This window comes from Rhopalosiphum maidis, chromosome 3, assembly GCF_003676215.2.
Source record: "Rhopalosiphum maidis isolate BTI-1 chromosome 3, ASM367621v3, whole genome shotgun sequence".
In the NCBI taxonomy this organism is placed as follows: Eukaryota; Metazoa; Arthropoda; class Insecta; order Hemiptera; family Aphididae; genus Rhopalosiphum; species Rhopalosiphum maidis.
Genome location: NC_040879.1, coordinates 61,525,079 through 61,534,517, shown reverse-complemented (window position 1 = coordinate 61,534,517; position 9,439 = coordinate 61,525,079). Strand labels below are relative to the sequence as shown.

The 9,439-nt window shown below is 25.6% G+C and overlaps 1 long non-coding RNA gene across 2 annotated transcripts in view; it reads left to right on the top strand.

Moving 5' to 3' along the window:
• Positions 1-8,574, top strand: part of LOC113555809 — a 29,784-nt gene extending 21,210 nt beyond the window's left edge. For both annotated transcript variants that reach the window (XR_003405424.2, XR_003405425.2), the window contains exons 6-7: positions 1,845-1,983; positions 8,555-8,574. This is a non-coding gene — a long non-coding RNA (uncharacterized LOC113555809). The remainder of the gene's footprint in view (positions 1-1,844; positions 1,984-8,554) is intronic.
• The last annotated feature ends 865 nt before the right edge of the window (positions 8,575-9,439 follow it).

Here is a 9,439-nt window from a genome sequence, read left to right as displayed (position 1 = left end):
TTTGACCACTAGAAAGAAAAAATGTGGATCTGATTTAGCATTAATTATTTTATACATTACATTTAAGCCAATGTTTCATAAACTCTATAAAACATGATTTTATATGATAATTTTGACGTATATTACACATTCAAATTTTGATGGTTTATGAAACACTCAATTCTCAATTTAGTATCTTGAAACTTAACCACTATATAGAGAATATGTTTCTTATTTAGCATTAATACTTTATACATTTCTTTTAAGCCAATACTTATAAACACTATAAACATGTTTTTATATGGTAAATTTGACGTATTTTACTAATTCATTTTTTTAATTGCTTATAAAATACTAAATTCTCAATTTAGTATCTTGAAACCTTAACCACTATATAGAGAATATGTTTCTTATTTAGCACTAATTACTTTCATACATTTCATTTAAGCCAATACTTTATAAACACTATAAAACATGCTTTTATATGATAATTTTTACTCGTATTTTAAATTCATATTTTTAATTGCTTATAAAATATTCAACTCTCATGTTAATATATTGAAACCTTAACCACTAGATAGAGAATATGTTTCTTATTTAGCATTAATTACTTTCATACATTTCATTTAAGCCAATACTTTATAAAACATGTTTTTATATGGTAAATTTGAAGTATTTTACAAATTCATTTTTTTAATTGCTTATAAATTATAAATTCTTATGTTAATATCATGTAACCTTAACCACTAGATAGAGAATATGTTTCTTATTTAGCATTAATTACTTTCATACATTACATTTAAGCCAATGTTTCATAAACTCTATAAAACATGCTTTTATATGATAATTTTGACGTATATTACAAATTCAAATTTTTTATGGTTTATGAAACACTCAATTCTCAATTTAGTATCTTGAAACCTTAACCACTATATAGAGAATATGTTTCTTATTTAGCATTAATTACTTTCATACATTTCATTTAAGCCAATACTTTATAAACACTATAAAACATGTTTTTATATGGTAAATTTGACGTATTTTACAAATTCATTTTTTTATGGCTTATAAAACAGTCAATTGTCAATTTAGTATCTTGAAACTTTGACCACTAGAAAGAAAAAATGGATCTGATTTAGCATTAATTATTTTCATACATTACATTTAAGCCAATGTTTCATAAACTCTATAAAACTTGATTTTATATGATAATTTTGACGTATATTACAAATTCAAATTATTTATGGTTTATGAAACACTCAATTGTCAATTTAGTATCTTGAAACTTTGACCACTAGAAAGAAAAAATGGATCTGATTTAGCATTAATTATTTTCATACATTACATTTAAGCCAATGTTTCATAAACTCTATAAAACATGCTTTTATATGATAATTTTGACTTATATTACACATTCAAATTTTGTATGGTTTATGAAACACTCAATTCTCAATTTAGTATCTTGAAACCTTAACCACTATATAGAGAATATGTTTCTTATTTAGCATTAATTACTTTCATACATTTCTTTTAAGCCAATACTTTATAAACACTATAAAACATGTTTTTATATGGTAAATTTGACGTATTTTACTAATTCATTTTTTTAATTGCTTATAAAATACTAAATTCTCAATTTAGTATCTTGAAACCTTAACCACTATATAGAGAATATGTTTCTTATTTAGCACTTATTACTTTCATACATTTCATTTAAGTTAATGTTTCATAAACATTATATAACATGCTTTTATATGATAATTTTGACTCGTATTTTAAATTCATATTATTAACTGCGTATAAAACTCTGTATTCTAATGTTGTACTCCATCAATTTCACATTTTAACTGACTACATTTTTTCAGATTGCAGTACAGCAGATCTTTCAAGCCATGATGAAACATGAATTATGGTTTTTAGCACTTGGGAAAATTTGGACATCCCATGTTGAAATTTGACTAGACAATACTGATAATAATAATAATAATAATGGTATTTTGCATGGTACGTTTAATAATAACTGTATGTAATTGATAGCAACTTAATATTAGTGACACAAAAAGTTAGTATCATGAAACCAAGACCAATAAATTAAGTGAATAACTCTTATTTAGCATTCTTAATTCCTTGTATTTCATTGATGCTGATACTTCATAAACATTATAAAACATGGTTTTATATGATAATTTTAATGAGAATTATAAATTCCTATTTTTAACTTTTTATAGAAAAGTCAATTCTCAAGTTAGTATTTTGAATCATTGACCAGTAGAAAGAGAATATGTTTCTTTTTTAGCATTAATTACTTTCTTAGATTTCATTAAAGCCAATACTTCATAAATACTATAAAAAAAGTTTTTATATGGTAAATTTGACGTATTTTACAAATTCATTTTTTTAATTGCTTATAAAATATTCAATTCTCATGTTAATATATTGAAACCTTAACCACTAGATAGAGAATATGTTTCTTATTTAGCATTAATTACTTTCATACATTTCATTTAAGCCAATACTTCATAAACACTATAAACATGCTTTTCATTGATAATTTTAACTCGTGTTATAAATTCATATTTTAAACTGCTTATGAAACACTCATTTCTCAATTAATTTCCACCAATTTTACATATTTAGCTGACTACATTTTTTTCATGATTGCAGTGCAGCAGTTCACCCAAGGCTTACTGAGACAGGAATTTGCATTCATACCACTTTGGGAAAGTATCAACATCTTATTTTGAAAATAAACTAGGAGATATTGATAATAATATTGGATTTATGCAATGTGTGTGTAATGGTTATTGAATATAATTTGTTGCAACTTAATATTAGTGAAACAAAAAATTAGTATCATGAAACCAAGACCAATGAATTAAGTAAATGGTTCTTATTTAGCATTATAAACTTCCTTGTATTTTTATTGATGCTGATACTTCATAAACACTATAAAACATGTTTTCATATAATAATTTTGACGTATAATACAAATTCAAATTTTTTATGGCTTATAAAACACTCAATTCTCAATTTAGTATCTTGAAACTTTGACCACTAGAAAGAAAAAATGGATCTGATTTAGCATTAATTATTTTCATACATTACATTTAAGCCAATGTTTCATAAACTCTATAAAACATGTTTTTATATGGTAAATTTGAAGTATTTTACAAATTCATTTTTTTATGGCTTATAAAACACTCAATTCTCAATTTAGTATCTTGAAACTTTGACCACTAGAAAGAAAAAATGGATCTGATTTAGCATTAATTATTTTCATACATTACATTTAAGCCAATGTTTCATAAACTCTATAAAACACGCTTTTATATGATAATTTTGACGTATATTACAAATTCAAATTTTTTATGGTTTATGAAACACTCAATTCTCAATTTAGTATCTTGAAACCTTAACCACTATATAGAGAATATGTTTCTTATTTAGCATTAATTACTTTCATATATTTCATTTAAGCCAATACTTTATAAACACTATAAAACATGCTTTTATATGATAATTTTTACTCGTATTTTAAATTCATATTTTTAACAGCGTATAAAACTCTGTATTCTAATGTTGTTCTCCACCAATTTCACATTTTAAGTGACTACATTTTTTCTGATTGCAGTATAGCAGATCTTTCAAGGCTTGCTGAAACCTGAATTAACATTTTTACCACATTGAAAAGTTTCAACATCCTACATTTATATTGGACTAGAAGATTCCGATAAATCTAATAATTTTATGCAATTCACTTTTATTATTTTATGGTTAAATTCATTTTTATTAGAAATAAAATGCATTTTAAAGGCCAATAAATGTATGAAATGTAATAATATATTCTAAAATTTTTATATGCCCACAAATATTTTTCAATTATAAATCATTAGTCATCTTTGTTTATATATTTGATTTCAATCAAATATGAACTTGAAATGTGTATAAAAAATAATTATCTTTTTATATATCTAGATTTTATGATTTTAATCTTATGAACTACAACTACGTATAAAAAATCATGTGTAACATTTTCAAAACTTAAAAATACAGGACAGACAACTTTTAAGAAGAAAAGAGTTAGTGTTTTTTTTTGTGATTTTGATAAATATCAAAATAAAGGTTTTTAATACCTAGTTATAAAAAAAATTTATGACTTATGAGTAAAGTTTTATGGACATTTGTGATCTTATTTTTTGTTTATATTTTCAAAAATATTAGTGATCATAATATATTCATATGCTTAATTAATATAGCCAGTTTGTTGGATTTTTTTTTTGTCAATAGAAGCAGTCTATATAGGCAAATTTTATACAATTTAATTATTTTTGAAATATAGAATATTGGTAGATTCTTCTAATATTCTATCTCTATGATATAATTTATTTTATTAATTATTTTATCTTACAGTACACCTCAAATAGTGAAATTGAGTGCATTATGTATTTTATTATATTGTCATGCAGACTTGAAGGTGTTTTGTATAGGCAACCCTACTGCACTTTCAAAATGTTCAATATTATTCCTCACGAACCATTGCATATTATATAAAAATTATCTACTCATTTATGACTTTGTTACAGTGTAACTGTCCAAATTCTAAATTGTTCATAAATTTTTGTGTTAAAACTCAATTTATTATTAGTTATTACGTTATCCAAAACTCCAAAACTAAATCCTTTAATACTGGCCCCTTTAGATAAAATGTTCAAAGACCGACACAAATTCGTCCCTAGATGCGTCTTCCAATTAGTAAAAGTTTTTCAACTCAATTATTTAGACGGTAAATGGTGATTTAAATGTGCAGTTTAAAAAAAAAAATTGGCAGGAAATTTGGTTTTAGCAATTTCTTAATTTTAAAATTGAAATTCAAAATTCTTTAGAACAGAAATTTGATCTGGAGGTGTCAATGCGTTGAGCCTCGAAGATTTCGAAACGAAACAACCAATATTAAAAATGTTAGTATTTCAATTTGAATCTCAAAATCTATAGATGAATATCATAACAACAGATTATATCATGTGTTGAAATAACGAGTTGTAAAATGCAAAGTTTTAGAAAAGTTATGTTATACAATATAAAACTTTTTTAAATATTTATTTTATTTACTTACTGCAAGTTTGCATATATAATTATGTGTTTCAGTAATAAAAGTTTAACATCACCCTAAACGGTATGATAATACTGAACCTTCTACATTTAAATTACCAAAAGCAACAAAAAAACTATGAAAAATTACGACTTGGTACAATTTGTACGAAATATATTCACAAATTGCAAACGTCAAAGTCATATAATATTCTATGTAAATAAAACAACTATATTACTTATTATACGTAGGTACAAGTTACAAAAGGTAGACTTTAAACATCTTTGTAATAGCGTAAATATACTTAATTTCGCAGTGTGTTTCATCATTATCTATGAGTAGTAATATTATTATGTATAAAGTTATAAGTCACGGGAATCCCTCTTCTCCGAGACTGGATAAAAATATAATTCAAAAACTTTCATGCTAATCTCAATACATGTGATGGCGCACGGTTCTACAACCTGAGAAAAAAAAAACGAAAAATCGGCGTTTAAAACCACGTCTACCCCAAGATCTCCTTCTATCACAATCAAGCGAAGACGAAGATCGATTTTAAATTACCACTAATAAATAAATATTAACTAACATTAGCATGTATATCACTATATCACTAACTAAAAATATTAGTAATTGTAATTTGTTATTTGTAATTGAACACGTTAGTAAACTTGTAATAGCATGATACAATGCTGAAACATTTTAATTTTAATAAATAAATAAATAAAAAAAAAAAGTTATAAGTACTGTATATTTGCATAAATATTTGTTTCCCTCAAATATATTTTGAAAAACCTTAGTGGTCGTTCGACGTGTTTGAAACTCAAGATTCTGGTATTTTGGATGATGCTGATCAAAAGCGGTATCTGTCGTGGACACCGTAAATGCCGTTTTTACCCCACATTGGGGTCTTGGAATTCCGAAATTTGAATTTTTTAGTCGAGTGTTACTCGGTCGGGTTTCGATGTATGGGGCATAGTTACTTCACGGAAATTTCTGTTTAAAGTCGTTTTACATAAAGTCCTCCGGTGGTAGCAGTGTCCTATGGCTCCTTGTGCCCCTCCCCCCATGGATATTTTAAAAAATGTTTAATATTTGTTCCACGTTTCTGAAGTTCACAAGTTCAGTTTTTCGTAGGTCTGTGATCAAAATCGGCGTCCCGTGGTGACACTGTAGAATTCATTTTTACCCCTATTTTTGGCGTCGGAAATTAGGATTTTGCAGTTTTTGGACTTTGTCGCCACGAAACAATTAATTTTTGGGTGGTTAGAGCGATTTTTTTCTACGCATCGTTTAGACGTTTTTGTAAAAATTCGAACGCTACCAAAACCAAAGGAATCGGACGTTTTGTTGCGAAGTTACGATTATATTTTTATTTTTGGCACTTAGATTTTACGTATTTTTCGAATTTTTTGAATTTGAGTTTTTGTTTAATCTTTTCGAAATTTGAGTGCTGACTCATAAATGCTACGACGAGTTTGAAAGGTTAATAAAGGTTAAAAAATCGAATGGCTTGTTTTTTCGTACACGCATAATTTTCTGTATGGTACCTATACCACCGTATAACGATTTAACGAAGTATCTTTTTGAACTTTGTTTTTTTACACGTTTTATGTTTGTTAAGGTTTCAACGTTTAGCAATTACGCCAACAGCATAAAAAATAGTTTATATATAAATAGTTTTTCATCAAATCATATAGAGAATACATCTATTTAATGTTTATAGTGTTTATATCCCTCGTTTAGCGTTAAGAATTTAATATGTACCTAAGCGATTTCGTTGTTTATACGAGATACGACCATCATTTTTAAAATGTACGACGCAGTCAGTAGATTACTTCTGATCACTTCAGACTCAAATCTGCTCGAATACAACATTTCATTTATTATTTATTAGTTTTAATTATATGTGTATATTAATATGCAATATATTAGTATGATTGGTAGTAATTTGTTTTGAATTTCACAATATAACTTCGGTAATATTTATAGGAGATAAAGATTTAAATTTTATGGACATCGAACATAAAAAATAAATTATTATGATTTATTTACATTGTTAAGTATTCAAATAATGAATCGTTATATGTATAAGATATATAACATATACGACCGTTAAGTTCAATTAGTTAACCAGTGGACTGTACAGTCCGGAGAATATTAATGCATAATAAATGCTTACCTGCAACTATCTAAACACTTAAATAATACATACATCTATAGTTTAATGTTATTACTTTTTGACTTTTGTCTTACTAGTTACTATGTATCTATATTAAGACTCATGATATTTATACAACTGCCTGCTTAATTTACAAAGTACAAAATATTATTGGAAATTTATTTCATTATATTATGCTCAGTTAATCAGTTTTGAAATTGTATTTGTTTCTGAAAATATTATAATATTAAACATTTTTGAATTCGGCGGCCAGAGATAAAATCTAATAAGTTGAATATTCTAATCCGAATTGATATGATGTTTTTCATCCATGATTGTGGTTTAGTGATATAAAACATTGTTTATCTATTGATATAATCGTTTGTATTTACTGTCTGATTTATGTTCATATCTTTTTGCAGTTTTATATTCGTATTTGTATTTAAATTTCAACTTTAAATTGTTTTCAAGTATTTTGAAATAGGAATGAAGTTTGTCTGTTAGTTTTTGTTTGATTATTTCCATTTCTGAATTATTCACCGTTGTCCACGTACTAGTTGTCATAAACAGACTTTCGATCTCTTTATGGTGTGTAGTATTGACATTTTATCCTCCAACCATTATACATATTTAACCGACAATTTTTTTTTAGATGGCAGTACAGCAGATCACTCAAGGACTGCTAAGACATGAATTAACGTTTTAAACACTTGACAAAGTTACAACATCCTACGTTGAAAATGGACTAGACGATACTGATAATAATAATGGTTTTATGCAAAGTACGAGTAATGGGTATAGAATATAATTGTGATTCAATTAATAGTAGTGTTACTAAAAGTCATGTAACCTTGACCATTAGATTAAGTAATGATGCTTATTTACCATTATTAACTTTCATATTTTTCAGATTGCAGTGCAACAGATCACTCAACGGTTGCTGAGCATGAATTAACATTTTTAGCGCTTGGAATAGTTTCAACATCCTATGTTTAATATGGATTAGAAGGTATTAATATTAATAATGGTGTTTTGCACGGTACGTGTAATGTTAAATGAATGTAATTGATAGCAACATAATAGAAGTGTAACAAAAAGTTAATGTTATGAAACCCTTACCATTAGATTAAGTAAATGATTCTTATTTAGCATTATTAACTTCCATGTATTTGATTGATGCTGATACTTCATAAACATTATAAAACATGCTTTTATATGATAATTTGACTCGTATTTTAAATTCATATTATTAACTGCGTATAAAACTCTGTATTCTATGTATGTACTCCATCAATTTCACATTATAACTGACTACATTTTTTCAGATTGCAGTACAGCAGATCTTCAAGCCATGATGAAACATGAATTATCGTTTTTGTAGCACTTGGGAAAATTTGGACATCCCATGTGAAATTTGACTAGACAATACATGATAATAATAATAATAATAATGGTATTTTGCATGTAGTTTAATATAAACTGTATGTAATTGATAGCAATTAATATTAGTGACACAAAAAGTTAGTATCATGAACCAAGACCAATAAATTAAGTGAATAATTCTTATTTAGCATTCTTAATTCCTTGTATTTTTATTGATGCTGATACTTCATAAACACTATAAACATGATTTTATATGATTATTTTAATGAGTAATTATAAATTCTATTTTTAACTTTTTATAGAAAAGTCAATTCTCAAGTTAGTATTGTGAAACCTTGACCACTAGAAGAGAATATGTTTCTTATTTAGCATTAATTACTTTCATACATTTCATTAAAGCCAATACTTCATAAACACTATAAAAATGTTTTTATATGGTAAATTTGACGTATTTTACAAATTCATTTTTTTAATTGCTTATAAAAATTCAATTCTCATGTTAATATCTTGAAACTTAACCACTAGATAGAGAATATGTTTCTTATTTAGCATTAATTACTTTCATACATTACATTTAAGCCAATACTTATAAACACTATAAAACATGTTTTTATATGATAAATTTGACGTATTTTACAAATTCATTTTTTAATGGCTTATAAAACACTCAATTCTCATTTAGTATATTGAAACCTAACCACTAGATAGAGAAATGGTTCTTATTTAGCATTAATTACTTTCATACATTTCATTTAAGCCAATACTTTATAAACACTATAAAACATGTTTTTATATGGTAAATTTGAAGTATTTTACAAATTCATTTT